The following is a 22,315-nucleotide window of genomic DNA, read 5'->3' on the forward strand; positions in this document are numbered from 1 at the left end:
TCGATGGTCCTGCTGTTTCATCCGAGCTAATTTAGTCAAGAAGGAGCGAGAAGAAAAACAAATAAATGAGAAGTATCCCGCCTGCGTTGCCTCCGGCCCCTTTAGACGTGTGTCAGTGGCCATCTTACTATGCTTTCCGCTGCAGCTCGGTTTGCTCGCTGCAAAATTATATATAAAGGTAAGGCTGGGTTTTGAATACGGGCGTAAGTTATAGCTTCGTGTAAAAAATCAAAGGTATTGCAACTTTCTGCACTTGTCACAGTTCAACGGCAAGGTCGTAGCATCATATGCTGCAATCCTTCGTGTGAGTTTAATGTTTATAACTTTTCAGCGTTACATATATTTTACACTTTCTTCGCTTTAGTAAGACCCCCCAAAAATGTGTGCTCACAGCTGAAAAATAGAGAAACATTGCCGAATTTAGGAATAAAGTGACCTAATAGAATTTTGGTGGCAAACGAGAAGACGTTCTCGCCCGGCAACCAGCTTAAGTCAATCTCAAGTGTGGCGGGCAGAGCTGGAGAAGCCCACGCCATATGTGGACACTGTGAAGCAGAAAAATGGGTTATAAATAAAAAAAAAACGCAGGGTGGAACTACATGAACAGCTATAGAGCAACACTAAATGGCTCACGGCGAGCCGCAGGCTTGTTTGTTCTCGAGATTATATTTCGGTCGGACTGAAAGAGAAGGGGCCAGTGACAGTGAAAGGTGACGGTGAAAGGGGGGGGGGCTGTAGCTACGTCTCACCTCTAACAGACGCACGACGTGTAGGTATAGGTACTGAAAACGCATCGGCCAGGTAGCGGTTGAAGAGGTGAACGATAAAGGCAAGCAGAAGCGAGGCAGGTCAAGGAGATGTTGAGAAGAAAAATCAAACAAACACGGGAGTCGCGTGGAGTGAAGTGGCCTGGAGTCCGGGCACTCCGGGACCAATCAAAGGCCACCATCCTTAACTCCATCTCTGAATACCCGGGAACGGCACGTTGGCTTCGGTCATATACTGCCGATTTAGCAGGTCGGGGCTGCAGGTCTAGAGGAGCCACCACCGGGGGAGAGGGGGCGTAGAGAGTGAGAGAGGGTGCACGAGGAAGGTGTACAAGGTGAGGGGTGTCGTGGGGTGGCGCGCTTGTTTTTTGCTGGCTCTGCGCCTTCCTGCACGCTCCGCGCGGTTGATGCAGCCTTTACCGCGTGTAACGACCTATACGCCTTTCTGACGTTTGTAGTTTCTTCTATTCCCCCTTTTTTTTTCATCGCAAGAAGGGCCTGTTTGTTTTTCCTCGTTCGGCCGCTTGTCCGCGACCAGCGTGTTAGGGGCAGCCGATGTAGCGAAAACGCCCTGCACGGATGGCTGGGACGATATATTGGCGCTATATGAAAGGACTCCGTTAATATGCTCGCCCTGGATACGTGTGGGGCGATCGGGTATCGCGAGCTGTAGAGCCACGAAGCGCGCACAATATGCGTGGTTACCGCCGGGGTTATGTGTCTGTTTAATCTATTGGCCGGGTTATCCCGAGTATGTTGTGTTTGCTGGTATATATTCATTTTTTTGCCGCATATTAAAAAAAAAAGTTGTTTCATGCAAAGCGCATGTAGCGATACTTCTCCGCTGATGCATTTACTGCACGAACAGTACAATGTGCCCGTGCATTTCTATCAAGCGCGCCAGCAATGCGTTTGTGATGTCGTCGGTACGATAGCTATAGGCTCTACTCGTATCTGAGTAGTGACATTTATTAACTCTGAGATCAACGCTGTGCTTGCTTTTATTACCAATATATACTACAGAGATGCTGCGGAGATTACCACTTTGTGCTACTAAATCGCTACCACTAGATATTATTGCCGCTACATGCTACGGAGAACTTGCGCTGCAAACTGACTGCTTTAACTGCAACGGTTAATTTAGCAAATCATCGAATAGTCAACTTCAAAAATTTATGAAACTTTGTTCGCATGAAATATTATGTGGGACCATTGTTAAAAAAGAATAGCAGTAAACAGCAAATGAGATAAACTGATGAATTTTACGGAAAACAATAGCATCGTTCATTTCATCACCATATATATATATATATATATATATATATATATATATATATATATATATATATATATATATATATATATATATATATATATATATATATATATATATATATATATATATGTGTGTGTGTGTGTGTGTGTGTGTGTGTGTGTGTGTGTGTGTGTGTGTTCATTATTTGATCTTGAAATGAACGTCAGAAGCTTTTCTTTCAAATATCCCGCCGAAGTCTTCAGTAGTGGCGTCACGATTCTGACACATTTTTTTTTTTTACATTTTAGCCACACTGCTCAAAAACATTTCTTAGAACTTGGCGCAGGGAAGCATCTGGCTCCCTCACAAGAAAACGTACTTCATTTTTACCGAATAAGAGCTACGCAAGTCGTATCAGATATCGTCAAAGTCCGTGACGTCACGGTGACTGGTGCGAGAATCTCAATATGACGTCACCACCCACATTTTCTTTCTGTTCGTTTTTTCATTTACCCAGCGTCTACACACACGGCAAATGTGGTGATTTTGTTATTGGGAAATTGTAAATTATTGATACGATAAAAATCGTTTTTTTTCTGTTTACTTTCTCTTTAAAGATGCGCGGGTCAGTTGAGAGAAAGTACTGAAAATTTCGTTATTCGCGCTTCAGAGGACATTGCTTCCCAATTATAGGAGCATAAAAAATTAAATTGAATTGAAAAGTTCATACACATTGAAAATACACTCGTTGTAGCAATATTCTGGAGAAACTCGAAGTTCGAGGTGTTCTGGGAGCGCGGGGGGAAATTCAATTACAACGGGTGTCAGTGAGAAACCGAGTAATGGAATTCAGATTTTATGGGGACTGTTTCGAGCACGCGATGAAATTGATTCGGTACTCACTAACGCCAGGAAGGCCTGCCGAGTCCTGTGACCTGCCGAGACAGTGGCACGCGGAATCAATTCTCGCCGTACTTCTAAAAAAATCTGCCCGTTTTCTAAGAAACCCCGGATGACGCCCACAGGCACAACTTATTATCATCGTCAACAACAAAATTACCGACGTGTGCAGGTGCACGTGTTGCCCTATGGACGCATTATGGGAACCTCGTCAACTCGTAAAAGGAAGAATCATGTACTGGCAATCACAACTGTATACTCAAAGTAGGCATTCTAGCATAGCTTTCAAACAGCCAATGTTGCGCGCACAGATGTTCGTTTCACTGTGGCACGGTTTAATCATCCGCCCAGAACCGAAACCATTCTAGCAATCAAGAAGGTGATGCTAACCGGCCTAGATTTCGCTATCGCGTTCTACCATTGAAGGTGAAGCTCAAGTGCTCTTCAGGTTTTTGTTCATTTTTATTGCGATGCCCACTTGTCTCCAAGGCATCATATCCGGCATGCATCGCTGAAGATGAGTGAGTCGAGCACGCTGTGAAGCATCCTCAGTGTTTCCTTGGACATATTATGTCATATCCAGCCCCGGGACAAGATCCACAGTATGCGAATGAACTTGGTTTGCAAGTCGCAATGTGATCACAGTGAGCCGCGAGAAAAGTGCAATAACGCAAGAAACAACACTTGTTCTCTCTTTAAATTCGACGCATTAGTTAGGAACTTTTACTAACTGGTGGTGGTGACGATAGGTTAGTTGGACATTTTTGAACTTGTCTGAATAGGCCGATTTTTCGCCCCGTGACCGGGACCTCGAGTCCCGAATGTAATTCACTTGCATTTGCTAAGCGGCAATTACGTATCATGAATTTTCAATCAAGTGGAATGCCCATAAGGCAATACGCTCAAACAGGATAAGCGTTCTAGAGGAGCAAACGACCTCGGAAGTGAACGGCTCAACGGAATATTTTGAGCTCATTAGAGCTGGAAACGTATGTTTACGCAAGTAAAAGACAGATTTAAGAAATTGAGAGAGAAAAGACAGGCTGAAGCTTTTTAAATAAAAGTATAGCGCACATGATGGTAATGTGAGAAATAGCGCAATCAGTGCATCATTGCACACGTGAAATGAAATGAAAAGAAAGGAAAAGTTTGTAACAAAAAATCAAAGTTAGATCGCTTAGTGCGCAATGAAAGGAAGCAACACATCTGTACAGTTTCATTGACTGAGAGTCCAGAGCAAATTTATATAAACCATAGTTATGTAATGCTTCGCTGAGAAAATTACTCTTAGATATTCACGTGAGTGTAACAAACATTTGAAAACCTACATGTTAATGAGCCGATTCTCGCCTAATTATTCCTGTATTGTTGCTGGCTCGCCCTGCGAGTCAGCAACAATACAGGAATAACTATTTGTGAGCTAAAGCTTGCAGATTATTTTCGAAAAGGTATTTTTTTCGCGCGCTCGTGCCATTATTCTCAGCTTTGTGCAACTCTAAAGGCATACGCAATTTCAACTCGTAAATACTAGTTTGTATTCTATTATATTACGTCTTACTATGTTACGCAATACGATTTTTTAGGCTAACACTGAAGGCAGTGTTACGTAAAGGTTCGGGGAAGTGTCAACTGCAGACTTGTGTGAGGTTACAATTATAATGCATGGAAGGTAAGCAGAAGACTTGAAGTCATGCGATGTTCTTGTTTTATTGCTGAAGCAGCCACTTGATGACACGTCAGTGATAAAACTGAAGGAACATACAGACGCCTTCCCCATAAACTTTCTGGAAGGACACCGAATTAAACTAAAGAAAATAAGGGGGTGGGGAATGTACTATTTCTGTTACGTATACTCGATGGATGGGCGTCTCGGTTTACTACGAAAAATGTGACATTTACAAATGAAGTTACTTTACCAGTGCACTTTTTTTGGGAGGCAGGCTGGTACTACGAGAGTATAGTAGATGGAGGTGGGTATATAACAGAAGACGAGTGACATGCGCGTTGCTGTGCTTGTTGTCTTTTCTGCGCGCTTGTGCAGTTTTGTTGCCCAAGAAAGTTACTTGCTGCTGATTGACACCAGTGGCCTATATAGGTAGAAATTCCTTTAGGGGAGGGGGGCATGTTTTTGATTCGACACTGAGCCCTGGCCGGTTAGTGTGGCTGAGTGTCGTTTCTGGTCGGCATACCATGAAAGAAAATCATTTCGGAAAGGGGAGGGGGAGAGGTCTGGGGCAAATTGTGCCATTACCCTCTGGCTACGGCACTAACTGATACGTCTTGAAAGGATGTACTTCGTGGTCTAGTTGACAAGTTACATATGCGTAGTTTGGCGCTGATAAACACGCACATGAAAGAAGACGACGAGGACGACACCCAACCGCGGTGTCATCTTCGTCTTCTTTTGTATACGTGTTTATTAGCGGCAGATTAGGCATTCGCCACTGGTACGTCATCAAAAAGGACAAAACGAAGGTACAGCCGACTCGAACATAGTTGTCAATGTTCAACGATAGCTTGCCAGTACCTTTAATTTGATACTCTAGATAATCTGGCTTGGATAGCCATTGCTTAGTTCAACTTTTAGGGCTTCGATAGGAAATGTTACGTTCTAAACCATATTAAAAACTCAGCGATACATCACACTGTACCCATTGGTAGCAGGTCTACTCAACTAATTAGCAATCACGTAATACCGTGCCTACGCAAAATTTGTTCAGTTTGCTTGGCCACACAACTTTCTAAACAAATAAAGGTGTAGGCATGCGGCAGAAAAAAAGGCCCATTATTTGATAACAGTCGCCTGGAATGAAAAATCAGTCTTTCCTCACGCAGAGTGACGAGGCAACTGAATAGTGAGCATACGCCAGCCTATTATTCACTCATCCATTCATTATCCATTTTGCCTATGCACTTGACAATGTATTGTAGCTTCACAGCAATGATTCAAAAAACAAATACGAATAAAATCAAACACTAAAGACCAATTTTTCCGCATGGTTTTGTCGCTGTCTTATACGTTTTTTTTTTTTCAGCGCAACGTGGACACAGTTGTGAGTTGGGGCATACGCCTTTGACGTGTCCTAGCCTGAAGCACTGATGATATTGAAGTGGCTTTTGGAAGAATGGTTGAACCGGATGTCGGAAATGTCCAACTTTAACGTGGAACGGCATGAGATCTCCCTTGAATATCACTTTTACGCAGTGCCTCATGTCGAAGACACCTGTCGGGCGACTACACTGAAGTGCGCCAACTGCAGCGGTCCTCAGGCTGCCTCGTAGAAAGAATGTCCTCGTATCCAAAAGGAGCGCGTGGTTCTCAAACAAATTGCCCAAGACAACTCGGCACACAGGGAGGCAGCAGAAGTAGTCTGGCGTCGGCGTCGACGTCGGCATCATCGAAAGTCTTCTAAGAAGGCACAGTTCCGAAATGCTAGTTCCCACTCTTTAGCGGTTCCACTCAGTAGCGCCGCGAAAGGACCCACCACTTCTACAAAAGAAGCGGAGAAGCATCCTTTTCTGAAGGAATGGCCCATGCTGCCGACCTGCTCTTCTGCCTAGGAACCTCAGCAAGTTGCGGCCACACCAGAGCCGTCTCCAGCCATGGAAGATTTGCCTAAAACAGATCGTCAAGTGATCTCGGTGCTGCGCTCCCTCATGGAAGCCATCCGTGCGATATTAGTCGAAATGAGGACAACATCTGCTTGAAGTTCACGTTGGAGTATTGGACACCGTAAGCCCAATGCTTGAATCTTTCAACTAGGAAGATCGCCACACCTACCTCATCCTTTCGTAAAGAAGTCAAGGCTGCATCCGTCATTCAATAGAACGTCTAAAATGAAACTAAAATCACGCCTTTCAGATTTTCGTCAGTTTGTGTATACCAACGTGTTTCCACTCATCGTCATTTGTGAACCCAATTTGTCGAAACCATTAAGACTTTCAAGGTACGAAGCTGTCTTGTCTTCAACAAACAGTGCGTGCAGAAAAATCATCGTCTTTGTTCGTCGTGGACTGACGTATGTTGTGCAACCAATTGCACCTCACGATGACAATCAGTATGTTTGCATCACTGTGAAAAAGAACGAATTCATGTTTACTCCCGTAGGCGTTTATATATCGCTTTCAAATAATCTCGATTCCGGAAGATTAGAGGATTTTTCGAAAGTGTGTTCTGCACCATGGGTCATCGGTTATTTCGATGCGCACCATCATGCATAGAGAAGTACGCAGACAAATGCAAGAGGACGCAGGTTAGCAAACATCACATATAACTATGACCTTACTCTCCTGAACGACGGTAGCCCCACTTTTCTTCGAGGGGTGACATACGGCAGCTGTCTGGACCTTGCTTTTGTCTCCAACTTCCTCGCGAGATACGTCAAGTGGTTTCCAGATGTTGAGACACGAGGAAGTGATCACATTCCAATCTACCTTAACATCAAAGGCTTGTCTAGTTGTGGTCCACGGACGACCATTCGAGCAGTCCAATGAACCAACTTCAAATCTGATATGGCAGATGCTTGCAGCGATGGCCTACGAACTGGGTTAGAGCAAACAATTAAGAGCACACTGCAAAACGCCACTCACACGGTGACGATATCTTCCGCACGAAACGACTTTGAAATAGAGTTGGAGCTACTCCGAGCACTTCAACGCCAGGCGGAGCGTCGGTATCGACGCACAAAATCAATTCACGATCTTAGGGCAGCCAGGAGGATGCAAAAGAAGATTTGGCGCCACATGGTCAGATTAGCATTGGAACGACGGACAACGTTTTGTCAGTCACTAGACCTTCGCAAGCCACTCTCCCATATTTGAAAAACGGTACAAGGTCTACGTCACCCTAGAGATCAGCGTTTTCCATTCGAAGCGCTCGCGCTCTTTCAAGGGCGGCAAGACATTGATGTCGCTGAAGATTTCTGTGCGTAGATCGCCAACCAAGCCACTCGTCCAGATTCTCCAGTGAGAGATGACATCCCCCGTTCCCGTGACTATGGACCTCCCTTTTACAATGGAGGAGCTCGAGCCGGCACATGCTCTCTGCAGGCGTTCAACTTCTCCGGGTCCAGATGGGATTCCGTACCGAACCTTGTACAACCTTGGGGAAGGTGCAAGGAGAAAACTGTTGAGCATTTACAACATCTCGTGGCAGGATGGCAATGTTCCTGACGACTGGATAGTAAGCTGCTTGTTACCCACCTTGAAGCAGGGCGAATACCCACTCGAACTCGCCTGATACCGCCCAATATCACTGACTAGCTGCGTAGGAAAGATAATGGAAATGATGATACTAGGCCGCCTGGGGTGGAATTTTGAATACTACAAGATTTATTCGAATTTCATGGCTGGTTTCCGACGCTACCGCTCTTCCATTGACAATCTCGTTGATCTAGTTTCATACGTTCAGCACGAAAGATCCCGTGAGCGACTATCTACAGCTTTGTTTCTAGATGTGAAAGGTGCGTATAATAATGTCCTACATGAAGCCATTTTGGTTGTTCTTGCGGTGGGTGGCCTTGGTGGTCGAGTCTTTCGGTGGCTTTCGAGTTACCTGGCTACAAGGTCATTCTTTGCGTTAACAGAAAATGGCCCAACTACACGACGCTATACTTCCAGGGGTGTTCCTCAAGGCAGAGTTCTTAGCCCGACGCTATTCAATCTTGCACTAATTGGACTTGCTGAATACTTTCCAAGTACCAATAAGATCTCAATGTACTCAGACGACATCTGTGTCTGGACTTCGGCAGTCACACGTCCTCAGATACGCACCCGGCTTCAAAGAGCAGAACTATGATTGCCAACTACTTGTTAAAACAAGGTCTCAGCATATCACCAGAAAAATTCGCGCTGATGGCCTTCAATCGCAAAGCAATGACCCCTTATGTCATCTCAATCAGCGGGCGACCCATTTCTTGCGCCAGAACCTACAGGTTTATGGGCATCCTTATTGATAGGGACCTCTGTTGGAGTCCGCATGTGACCTATATGAAGAAGCGCCTGACCGCTATGTCCCAAATGTTCAAGTTCCTGGCAGGAAAAACGTGGGGGATGTCAGTACACGCAATGATGGGACTCTACAGAGCCCTGTTTCTCGGTTTCCTGAGATATAGCTTGCCCGTGCTAAGAAATACCTGCAAGACCAATGTTCGTGTTCTATAGGCAGTACAAGCCCAAGCACTGAGAGTGTGCCTTGGTCTGCCCAGATGTACGTCAACAAAGGCAACAATTGCAAAACTGGTGACTATCCAATACAAACTCACATTACTGTAGAAGTCCTGAGAACGCACATCAGATACTTTGCACGTGCTCGCTGTCATCACCTTGCACTGTTGCTTTCAGAGAGGCACCAAGGATCGTTCGCTAAAATGATTGTGAAGTACAGCAACAAACTTCCCTCGGGCTTCACTCCTGCATATAAACCATCGATACCCACTTGGTGTGTTATTGGACCCGCAGTGCAACTTAGTGTACCAGGGAACTGGAGAAAATCTTCGCTCTCATCGCCCGTGTTGAAACAACTGTCTCTACTTCTTTTGCACGAGAGATATTCAGACAGTGTACATATATACACCGATGGCTCCACGAACCGCCAGTGTTCGTCAGGTGAAGTACTTGTCCCAGCATGAGGTGTTACCATCAGCTTTAGGACTGACCACACTACGGCGTCTACAGCAGTGGAACTAGCTGCTTTGAGTGCTGCACTTTGTGTGGTCAGTCGGGAACCACCGCTACAATGGTCAATTTTCAGCCACTCAAATGCTGCCCTACGATCTGTGCTCTCAGCACTGCGTCGCGGGCCGTGCTAACAGCTTGTTTTCATAATTCGATGTATTCTCCCCCCTCCACACGAGAAAGGGCACCATGTGACGTTTCAGTGGCTGCCAACTCACTGCGGCGTCATAGGGAATGAACATGCCAATACTGCCACATGGGCAGCTCTTGAAGGAACATGAAAAGAAGCCTTACCACTTTCGCACTTTCGAAATACTGGCATCGATGCTGCCAGTATTTTCGACGGTTTGCGCGGGAAATCACGCTTTCACTATGGTGCCCACCAAGCAACCAGACCACCCAGACGAATCTTCATCACCACCTGTCCTATTTGATGGCTCTCCGCATGCCCACTGGGCTCGACCGAAGAGAAGCTACCGTTCTTCATCACTTATGGCTAGGGGTGGCATTTACAAAATCTTATTCATTTATTATAGGAATGGCCGTCAACGCTCTCTGCGATACCTGTCGTTGCGAAGAGACGCTACGCCACATCCTGTGCGACTGTCCGTTGTGCGACATCCAGAGACAGTCACTGGCATTCGTTGTTGCGCGCATCGACAACAGCCAAATGTCTGTGGACATTATTCTTTCAAGTGCTCGAGAGAACATATTGGAACAGAAGGCGACAAAAGCAGTGTTGAAATTTCTACGCGACATCGACTTGAACAAGCGGCATTAACAGCAATGTCACACACCATGAAAGACAAGACTGGACTATGACTGAGTGTGTGCGCGTGTGCTGCTTAATATGCTGTGTTTCTCTCTTTTCCCTCTCTCCTTTATATCTTTCATATCCCCCTCCCCCTCTCATGCGCAGGGTAGCAAACCATCTGTGTATAAACTGGTTAACCTCTTTGTCATTCTTACCCTTCTATTGTCCTCCTCCTACACGTTTTTTTTTAAATTACAATGCGTACCACCATTCCATCAAAAAATTCCCCTTTTGCAAAAAGCCTTGATTCGCTTTCCTTTTTACCGTTGTGATAATTATTGGAAGTGTTGGTTTTACCTATTCATTGGATTGTGCTAGATGTTTCAGATGTTATTCATTTTTAAAATAAAATTTGTTCCGAAGGCCTTCCTTGCCACTCATAAAGACAAGTGAAAGAAGGTGCAGCTTGATAAATGTGTCCAAGCCGAAAATATAAGAAACTAAACGATGACGCAAAAAGCCACACTACCTTTGAGCAACAATATGAAGCCTAAAGCCTGTGCTCAGACGAAACAGCCACTAAATATGACATTATTATATACTTGAGTGCATTCTTTCTTCCTCCTGAACACTTATATACATAACACTGACTGAGTGGAACACACCAAGTATACGACGTACTAGACTACATAAAATTGACCCTTCAGTATACAACTCCGCCCCCCCTCACTTGGCCTACATCGACGTGAAGCTTCGCTTCTCTATCATTTTTGGCTGGGAGTCGCTTTCACGAAAGCATATACCTTGTTAATCGGAATGACTGGCAGTGCGGCATGCGATGTTGGCGGCACCGATGCAAATATCGAACACCTGCAGTGTACACTGTCCCCGATTTGCTACTGAAAGAGAAGTACTTGCCAACGCGTTGCGGTGACTGAATGATCCGTCACTTTCCGAGGAGGTGCTTTTACAGCATCGTCCGCATCGCTTGGCAGCTCGCAAGAGAGTGAAAGCCCTCTTGTGTGTGTGTGTGTGTGTTTTTAATGATGACGGGTTTATGTGAACGCCTCTGATTTGCGATGAAATTCCACACTCTGCAGTGAATTTACTGTCTGTCTATTTTTTTTCTTTTTTCCTTCTCTTCCCTCTTTCTCATCTTTCTCGTCCCCTTGCCTAATCCCGCTGTGTAGGGTAGCCAACTCGATTCTTTCTGGTTAAGCTCCCTGCCTTCTCGCTTTGTCTGCTTCTTTCCTTCCTCCTTCCACGTGGTGCTGTGCAACTTTGACGAAGCGATGGTCATGTGATGACGTCATTGATAGCGTCAAAATGCCGCAACAAGCTCTGATGACAGTGCCGTCATGATGACGGCACGTACTTGAGTCACTGATTACATCGCAATGAGGCCTCATTAGTGACGTCATGTGGTGTGATATTGGTACCACCCATGTTGTCAACGCCAAGTTTTCCAACTCATAAGACGAGTAAGACTTTCGACTTCATGAGAAAAAAAACTTTCTTGCGGAATAGTCGGTTCACACCAAACTTGTAACGTGCAGCATGAACTATATACAAATAAAAACAAAAAAGGGCGGAGGGGACTGTATACGCAGCGTGGAACAGAAAAGGCTGCGCTTGGCCCTGTCCCTTTCTATCTTTATTTTATTGTAGACGATACTAGTTCAATAACACTATTTTAATCAATCATAAATGAAAGTAAAGAAAGAGTTGTATCATATCGGTGTGTGAATAAGACCAGCCACGTGCTCAAAAAAAAAAAAGTGAGAAGAGATAGAAGGATATATTAAACACGCTGAAAAGAGGACGAAAATTCATATATCACCTGCGCAGTGGGCGAAGTGAAATATTTCCCCATAAAAAACAAAAATGACTCCCGACAAACGCCATAATGTGTTGCGGTTGTACGTTGCATCAACCAGGCGCCGATTACGGTTTTAAACGAACTGCGTCTCATCTCGGAATACGTTTTAGATAGTGGTTTGAATACCTTACGTGTTCTTGCGTTTGTTTTTTCAGCAATCTTTCTGGTCTTTCTCTTGCTTCTTGTTATGCTCATATGTTATTCTCTTGCGTAAAGCCAGTGCTCGGACGCTTTCCTTGTGTATTATTTTTGTGTCCAGATATACTACTACCATTTACTTATCACCGTGCCCTTAAAATGCCCTTTTGTTTTCTATCGTACACCCGCATGCCGTGGCTGCATATACAGCAAAGGCATTGCGCTGCTAAACTAGACAATTGGGACTAGATTACCAGCTACGAAGGCTGTATTTCTATGGATACAAAATACAAAACGCCATTGTATTTAGATTCAGGAACACGTTCAATTACCCGGGCGGTCAGAGCAGTTCAGGAGTACTGCATACGAGACAGCTCTTTAACGCTTTTATAATTCGCAAAGAAATCGTACCGCGCAGAAGGCGTGAACATTACCTTGCGAGCCATCCTACTTCTTCACTTCAGATCCAGTGCCGAGGCAAATCTGTATATTTATCGATCGCTGAACAGAACTCAAGGACCGAAAGGAACGCTCAGCAAATTCTATTTGCGCAGCAAAGTGACAAATTATTAACGTAAAGAACGTGTAGCGGGAATTTTGTACTCTTTTTCGGCGTCGCTGATTCTGCGAGAAAATTGGGGATAGATTCAAATAAAGGAATACCAAAATGTTCTCTTCTGTTCCAACGGAAATCAAACACAAGATTTCTGCGTGTGAAGCAGATGTTTTAACACATAGCCACGAGTGTGCTTGAAATTGCTTCGGAAAAGCTCCTATATGAATGTTATGTAATGAAAGGAGTCTTCTTGAAGGGACGCTTCCTTGGGAAAAAATGATTTTGGATTGTGTGAGGACAGATTGATCCCCACTTAATGCAAAAAGCGATGTGTGAGCTCCCAAAAGTTAACCCAATAAATTTTGGGGGGAAAACAAAAAAAAATAATGTGGCTCCAGGGCTTCTTGAGATGCTGAGCGGAAGCGGTGACGTCATCCTCAGTATGCCGTATTATCTGCAAGCACAGCGCTGCTGAAGCATGACCTCCTTAATTAGCTCCGGCAACAGCGCACTATGTATTAGTCACGCAGGTCCCGAATGAAGATACGAGAGACGCTTGTTCACTTAGCAGTCGGCTGCTTGTAGTTATCTTTCAGCATCTCTAAATACTTACTTCAGCTTTAGTCACCTAAAAAGCGCTCTCGCAGTTCGAATATGAGTGAACGGCGGAAACCGTATGTTGTACGGCTCCGTCTAAAGGAACCGAAGATGGCGCAGTTTTCCACGCCCACACTTTCGGCACAGTCGCGTGGCTGGGGCAAGACAATTAGGGGCGAAGCTCCTTATAGCGGCACCCATTCGTCCCTCGTAGTCGTTGTAGTGTGTAACAAGTATAAAATTTTGACCTCCAAGGTGGTGCCGGTGAGAGATTTCTTCTGCGCGTTGATGAACAATAAAAAAATAGTGCTCAATGTACATGCCAATGGCTGTTAATGGGGAATGAGAGACAAGAGCATTCGGCTTTTAGTTAACGCGCACGCTGCGATCCCCATTAGCAGCCATTGGCATGTACATTGAGCACTATCTGACAAGAAAGGGTTGCTACGTTATACTCGCTGGGTGTAACCTCCTTAGTTTTAGAAAGGTTTAGCGAGCGTTGGGCCGCAGTGCCATGAATACAACGAGCTAGTATATACCATGAACTCGAGGTGGTTAAAGGTGGGGAGTAGACCCGAAGCGCAAGCCGTAAGAAAGTGTGCATGTGCCACCTCTCGTTTAGTCCTTGGAATGTCCGCTGGATGACGGTGCTTCTATATGGGGCGGTGCTTCTATATTCACCCTTATTATTCATGATGTACCTACAAGGATTAGAGGCCAAATTAGAGGCTAGTGGACTGGGCTTCAACCTCTCTTTCGTCAAACAAGGAAAACTCATTGAACAGGCACTACCAGCATTGATGTACGCAGATGATATAGTGCTAATGACCGACAACAAGGAAGATTTGCAGAGATTGATAGACATCTGGGGTATTGAGGGAGTTAGGTTAGATTTCAGATTCAGTAAGGAAAAATCAGCGGTCATAAATTTTAATGACAATGAAGGTAGTGAGCTTAGAATACAGGAGGTCACGCTAGAGATAACAGATAAATACAAATATCTGGGCGTATACGGATAAGCAATGAGGCCGAGTACCTAAGGGAACACGAAATATACGGGACGACTAAAGGTAACAAGAATGCAGCGGTGATGAAACACAGAGCACTGTGGAATTACAATAGGTATGATGTCGTGAGAGGAATATGGAATGGGGTGATGGTTCCTGGTCTGACGTTCGGCAATGCGGTCTTGTGCATGAAATCAGAAGTTCAAGCTAGATTAGAAATTAAGCAACGTGGAATAGGTAGACTTGCCTTAGGAGCTCATGGGAATACACCAAATCAGAAAGTACAAGGTGATATGGGATGGACATCATTTAAGGGCAGGGAAGCTAGCAGCAAGATAAAATTTGAGGAGCGTTTGAGAGAAATAGAGGAGGAGCATTGGGCTAGGAAGGTATTCAGCTACTTGTACATGAAGAATGTCGATACAAAATGGAGGAAGCGAACCAGAAAATTGACTGGTAAATACTTAGAAAACAGCAGAGGGCCAAACCAAAAAGAAGTATCGGTTAAGAAGAAGGTGAAGGAAGCTGAGACCGATATGCTGAGAATTGGCATGATTAAGAAGTCCGCACTAGAGATCTATCGAACTTTTAAGCAGGAAATTACCAAGGAAAGGATCTATAATAATACTCGGGGTAGTTTTCTACTGATTGAGGAAAGGACGGGAGTATTGCGAACCAAGACATATCGGGCCAAATACGAAGGGGTAGACACGGTATGCAGTGCGTGTGGAGAGGAATAGGAAAGTGCCGAACACTTGATAATGTTCTGGAAAGGGCTTCACCCTATAGTCCAGGATGATGGCGCAGAGTTTTTCAAAACACTGGGGTTTAGGGACAGGGAGGGCAAAATAGACTTTAAGCGGGTAGAATTAACTAGAAGAAGGTTATCTGATTGGTGGCTAAAGTCAAGGCACGAGTGAAAATTAAACCTTTCACTACAAAGTAGCAGTCTTCAACTTCACTATTTAAAGGGGAAAAAAAAGAATAAATCTAGTTGTTGGTTCACTAAGTATTACGGCTAGGTGGCGTTAGCCGCCGCCCGATCTAAAGGGTACAGCCATATCCATCCATCTATCCATCCATCCATTCGAATATATGATAAAAAGATGCGAGATGGTGCTACTTGGAGTGTTGAATAGATGGACGAAGAGACACGCAGACAGATGCATGGATGGACGCATAAACGGACGCAGGGGCGGATGCATGGACGAACGCAGGGACGGGCGCACGAACACACGCACGCACGGATGGGCGGATGGATGAATGGACGGCGATCACACAGACGCACGCATGGATGGACGGAAGCAAGAACGAATGGACGGACGAGTGCTTCGCCCCACTCTCCATCATTCACTCCATGGATATGCTGCCATTTTTTTTATGTTCGCATATTCGAAAGCTCCTGTTGCAACAACTCTCGGGCCGAGGCAGAGTTGTTGCAACAGGAGCTTTCGAATATGGATACCCGGCCACTGCGGAGTTAGAGGCAATGAGGCAGAGTTGTTGCAACAGGAGCTTTCGAATATGGATACCCGGCCACTGCGGAGTTAGAGGCAATGAGCTCGCCCATGCCTCGGCACGAGAATTACTCTTCCGAACCTCCGACCCCAGCATATCGCAACCACCCTCTGCTATGTTTATGGACCGCTCCTAACATACACAGATGCTATATAATATAAAAAACTCGAAAGACGGGAACTTCCGCCCCCGGGGCCAAAGCTCAGTAAAGAATCTCAGGTAGCGTGACGTCGCCTGCAGACCTTGTCTTACCCCAATCCATACATACTGTCTAAGACAGATCCCGACACATACGCATCACAGTGCAGGTTCTGCGTCACTAAAACAGCCACCCTGTACCACATGGTATGGTAATGCCCACACAATCCATCTCTACAACCCGCAGTACAACAGAACACTATTGGGTGGGAGGCAGCTCTGTCCAGCTCGGATCCGAAGACCCAAGAGACCCTCGTGAGACGAGCGAGGACAGCGGCTCGTGCCAATGGGATCCCGGACTAAGGATCCCACTCACCGACACTCTTTCCTCGGTCGCAAATAAATGTTTTATTCTCTCTCCTTGTAGCAACAACTGCGGCACAAATTAACGTCATCATCTACGGTAATGCCAGATCTTGCTAACCACGAGTATTGATTGAACTCTAAAACCTCTTCAACTTCCCTTCAACGTGTATAAAATTCCGTGAAAGAAGCATAGAATAATACAAGTGTCAAAAAAGGTTAATAGTACAACAAGCGGTTGATTTAAACACCCGCCAGTGACAAAGCTCACGGGCATAATTAAGTATCATTATCATCATCAACAACAACAACGAGTATACAGCTGCGCAGGTGCGTGTGTTGCTTTACGAAGGCGTACTGGTTACCTCCCCAACTCGTAAAAGAGAAACTGTGGCGCAATTCGTAACTGTACATGCAGTAGGCATCTTAGGAAAAACGCCACTTTGCAGGAGCAAACATGTTTCTTTTCTTGCAGCATGGTTTAGGTTTAAATCGAGAAGTGAAGGCAGGCTAGCGATTGAGAAAGCGATGCGAATAAGGTCCTATTACGCGATCACGTCCCTTGAAGGTGAAGCTCAAGTGTTCTTTTATGTTTTTTCAGCTCAATTCACGTGCAGCCAACTGTATCTAGGCATTGCAGAGTGGCTTTTTTTTCCCCTCTAGAGAAGTGATTTGATGTGAAGCCGATACGCAGCGCAAACATTTGCTATGCATGCAGGTTACTGCGTTCAGCTTCCGAATAACGTTGCACGACTCGCCAACGTTTACGGGCACTGCGAATACAGTGGGAGCAGTAGACAGCTCTTCGTCGTTCTCTGTGCGCACATGTATCTGTGGAGAGATGTCATAAGTAAACTTTCAAGGGCGATAATTTGGTATAGTTGGTTGTTAATGGTCGTAAAAAAAAAGAGCTTCGCGCTGCATGCGTTATCCCGTAATTGTTTGCACTGCCTTTCGCTGACCCGAGTAATGTTCGCCCGCGGAGGTACCGAAGGAGGTCCATCTTATCCGATAACCGGCACCATCGCTACGTCATTAGGAAGCCGCCCCTGGAGGAGTACCTCAGCTCTGCCCAGGTAGCTTCATCGATGCTGGCTCAGAAAAATTTGTTTCGCTTGAGTGCTGACCGTCAGTGGCTTAAGCGTGATATTACCCGGTGTTGCCTACCCTGGGGCCACCTGTCCAACAGCCGCACGCCCTCGTTCACGATTTCGTTGATCATATGATGACGGCGTCCCGATGAAGACATGCGCCATCGTTACATAGCTGCTTGTGTAGGAACTCCTCGCTGCCATTCGGTAGGCCATCGTTAACACTATACTAAATACGCCAGTTATAATGCGATTGCCGCAGAGTGTGGAGCCCAGTCACTATTCGGGAAGCGGAACATCTTGGGATGCCGAATGCTAATGGAATAATTGCGTTTTTGCACAGGCTCCACAGTTTTGTTTTTTCTCCTTTTGCTTTCACGCGTAAACGTAATGCATATTATTCGGCGGCTACTGATCGTAATATTTTTATTTCTATCATTTGTTAGCAGCCTAGACGTACGCCTCAGGACTTGTTTTAGAAAGGCTGAATGCGAAATCTATTGGATAAATCTTTTCACCGCCTGATCATATGTAAAGAAAAGGGAAAAATGAAAGTTCTTGCTTTTAATTCAAACACCAATCAGGTGCAAAAGCAGACACGAAAAATATGCCATAATGATCACCCTTTCTGCGGTGTCGTTAACGCTCTCGTAATGATTCAATCATATATCTTCTCCAGGCATGTTCTCAACTGCAATTTACTCTGAACGGAACAAGCAGCTTTTGATTTACACGTGACAGATACACAACCAGTCAATAAAGCATTCAAAATTCAAGTTATCAATCATTCTGCGGTGGGAGAGATACTGAGTTAACTCATGGTTACATTATTCCACCATCCGATTGTTCGGACGCATAATTTTGGACTGCTTCATTATACGCGCAAGAAGTAAATGGATGAGATCGGCTTTTAAAACTGCATTAGGTTCTGTACCACAATAGCAAACGAATCTGAGTACTGAAGCCTAAAATTGCGTACAACACGAGTTAGGCATTCCTAAAACTTTTTACGCATAAAACTGAGTGCCAAACATTTAGTAAACGTCGTAACTTGCTTTTTAACTCGATAGAGTGTAACTGCAGCATAAGCTCACCGCCAATTTTCTTCTTATGCACGTTAGTTATGAGGTTGTCATCAAAATTCACAATCACGATGCAGTTTTCACCAGCCTACTTTTCTTAAAATCGACGGAATGGTATTTGGAGTTGATTGTGCACGTTGAGCAAAGTGAGCATCGTTTAAGCGGATACATACAAACGACGACGACGCATTGACGCTTGATTTCACGTTTTGTGTGTTCTGCTACGTAAAAACGAGAATGTTTTGAGACAAATTTTCACCCTCGCAGTGCTTTAGAGGGCTGCGCGAGTCCCCAAATATCAGTTTACTCTCTCTGGTGCCTTCATTTACTAGCGTGAGAAAGTAAGCGAATGATTCCGATACTTGCATGCCTCCTGCACTCTTTATGACACGTCACATGTTCATCGCTAGTGGAGACCGGCTTCGAAGTCGTATATTCCCAAAAGATGTGCTTCCTATAGTTACCTGTTGAAAGGGCATTTCATTTTTTTTCCTACCCATTATTGCAGCATTCTGTACCTGTTCTTAGATTCCTGTGAATTCGTTTCGCGTTTTCGCTTGCAGTTTGACTTCGTCTTTTCCGACTCCTTCCAGTGATCTTTGGGATACTTCTTTATTATTACTCACTTCCATTATTGCGCTCTTGGGTGTAGCCAGTGCCATAGTAGCAAGACGTTGACATGTTTTACAGTTTTCTTTTTTTAAGGCATACCAAAACTATACTGCATCGCCCCGCTGCCAAGTAAAATCACGGAAATTTGAAGAATATTGATTGAGCTTACTTCACTCATTGCCGCTTACATGTCAATGGAAGTGTACTTTTTCTTCCGTAAATTCTAAATGATCTCTTATCTCGACTTCTTTTCAGGTGCATAGTACCTTTAGGTTTCGGCTACACTGCACCCGGGGCTTGAAACTTCGAACAGCTCACCCACGTAATAGCACTATAGCTGTGGGTGGTCTGAACATTGCGCGGGGACATTGCGAACGTCAATCCCATATAAATTGAGACACTTGCAACTTTTTTTTTTCGCTCAGCAAATAGAAAGCCAGCTCCTCATTTATATAAATATACTCTCGTAATGTCACGCCTTTCTCAATATACACCGCACTTCCGTCGCTCTCGAAGAGATTTCCGCAACACATTCGCTGTTTCCAGAATTCTTTAGCTCAAGCTCTCCGCCCGTGTTTCCTTCTCAGCGTTGTTTGAAATAGGCACCCTTTTCAGCACGCTGCCCTTTTATTAAATGCAACTGTGTTTTGAGATTTACCACCACGAAGCGAAAACTAGAGTGCGCTTTTCTTCTGGCTCTTTTGATGGGTGGCCACCGGACAGCCATGCTCACCATGTTTTTAGGGCGTGGACGACATTTTTAGCGTTTATCGGCAAGTGCGGATGCGAATATTTAGTATAAAAATGATTAAAATGACTTTTTAGTGCAATGAGAGCGACTCAGTGTCAACACTCAATCACAAGCGCGTCTCCTTTCGTTTCTGGCTTCCGCACAACATAACTTTGTTGTATAAAGTTAAGTGGCAGCGCCAGATTGATACAGTCTATACATTTGTGACGCATTGTTTTGAACAGCGCCAAAAGAAACAACCTCGTGAATCAAAACAAGCAAAAGTTAACACCAATTTTAAATGTCAAAGACGACTGGCAAAGGAACAAAGATGATTTCGATGCATTAGTGCGAATACTACATTGAAAGTAATGTGACTTACATTTACATATAAGCGAAAAACATCAGCACTTAAGCCTGAAGATGATCTGCCAATGCTTTTAACTTTTTCTGCAAGTATTGTTTTTTAACTGCAAGACTCCTACATAACAAGGTCTAGGAAACATTTTAAATAAATTGCGCTGCTGTTCAATTGAACGCTTAACTGAACTTTAATTGAAGTGACTTAACTGAATAGTTGAGACACAGCGTTATTTTAGTGCTGCCTGTGAAATGTGATGAAACTTCGCACGAGATTTGTTTTATGAATAAAAGTGTGAAAAAAGGAAGAAGATACGAAAAGTATCGATCGGCCCGAGGACCTGTGGTGTTTGCGCATCACACTTTTATCGTTCCCGTATCTCGTATGACAAAAAAAAAGGTGAAACCGCTAACTTCGAAAAAAAAATATTGCCCTTTTCGTCAGCGCTCACTTGCCGCGAAAATAAAGAATACCGAATGGTATTGATTATGACAAACATTTTATAGAGAACGAAATATACGTTTCATTGTTTACTAAATAATGCCTATCTCTCTTTTTTTTTTGTAGGCAACTTACCTGCAGTATGATCACCGAGTTCTCAACTCTTGAGACGTCTCTTCGACGAAATTGGAAATGCTAAGACGCAAAAACGACACCAAGTAAAGTAAGAACATAAAACACGGCACCTACCTATACTCTTCTCTCTTGAAAGTCTGCTTGTGTAATGTGCAGAAAAAAAGTCGTTTTCTAAAATTAAGTTTCAACTCTAACGACATAAGTGAAAACGACATCAAGCCACGTACTTCGAAATAACAGATACCTAACTTTTGTTTGCTCTGTGTTCTCTATGCTTCCCACTATCCAGACCCGCAGTGGCTAAACATGCTGAACTGGCCCCAAGTTACGGCTACCTAACTTTGCATTTCCGACCTTTTAACTATAGCGTTAGATTTCAGAAAGAGTTAATCGTGCTAAATACAGACATTCGACGAAATCTTCTCTGAGGAAAAAAAAAAAGATGTTTCGGAGTCACTCACCTGAGGTCTCGGTGCCAAAGTGGCCCGTCACGTGCTGCTCTCCGTCTCTTCTCGGGCGCGTCGCACACTGTGCGGTCACGAACTTTTCTTCGGGGAGTTTCGGCTGGGGAGAAGTTCACTTCGGAGCGTTGCGTTCAGCGGGGGTGACGGTTACGACTTTCGGGCGGAGTTGCGAACGCGCACGAGTAGTGGGGGGGACGAGAAGAAGCCCAGATGCGAACTTTCAATCGCCTTTTCACTCCGAACAGCCGAGCAAGTGGTGTTGGTGTGTGGCGGCGATGCTGGTGTAGTGCTCCGTCGGACCGTGCTTCCAGCGAGTCTGTGGTTCTTCTTTGGTTCCGGGGTTGAGGCGCTTCAAAAAATGTGCTGCGCGCGCCCTCCTTCGAACGTCGGTGGCAACTCGCGCTGAATCCGAGTCGCAAACGCTCGGCTACGCTTTATATACGCGCTCCGGCTATTGGATTTTGGTGGCGAGGGCAAGACCAAAGTATGCCGCTTACACTGGGGCAAGTGGGCGTCCTGGCTTGAGAAACGCGCAAAAAGCTTGGGAGGAGCGCGCGCGCGCGTCAGCGCGGCGCGCATATTGCTGACGTCATGAACGTCATGGGTGAGAGCGGAACGCGATTGGTGGACATCCCGGCGCTCCACCGAGCAGTGGATCTTTACTCTCCGGTGCATCGGTCAGCCAGCGTAGAGAAAGTTGGGCGTAGGAGTGGGAAGCAAAATGAGGGTAAGGGTTAAATTGGCGCATCTTTCTGCATTCTTTAACGTGTAATCGCTGCCGGTGAAGAGAATAGGTCGATCACCATCTGAACCATTGATTCAGACGCAATTGCCAAATGAATCTCGCGCTGT

The 22,315-nt window shown here is 44.9% G+C and overlaps 1 protein-coding gene across 1 annotated transcript in view; it reads right to left on the reverse strand.

The window, feature by feature from the left end:
* The window catches only part of LOC119170152 (uncharacterized), a 78,468-nt gene extending 56,595 nt beyond the window's left edge, over positions 1 to 21,873 (reverse strand). Inside the window, exon 1 of the mRNA XM_075879222.1 lies at positions 21,461 to 21,873. The gene's annotated coding sequence lies outside the window, so the exon portion shown is untranslated. The remainder of the gene's footprint in view (positions 1 to 21,460) is intronic.
* Between the last annotated feature and the right edge of the window lie 442 nt (positions 21,874 to 22,315).

The sequence above is a fragment of the Rhipicephalus microplus genome, chromosome 2 (assembly GCF_043290135.1).
Source record: "Rhipicephalus microplus isolate Deutch F79 chromosome 2, USDA_Rmic, whole genome shotgun sequence".
Classification (NCBI taxonomy): Eukaryota; Metazoa; Arthropoda; class Arachnida; order Ixodida; family Ixodidae; genus Rhipicephalus; species Rhipicephalus microplus.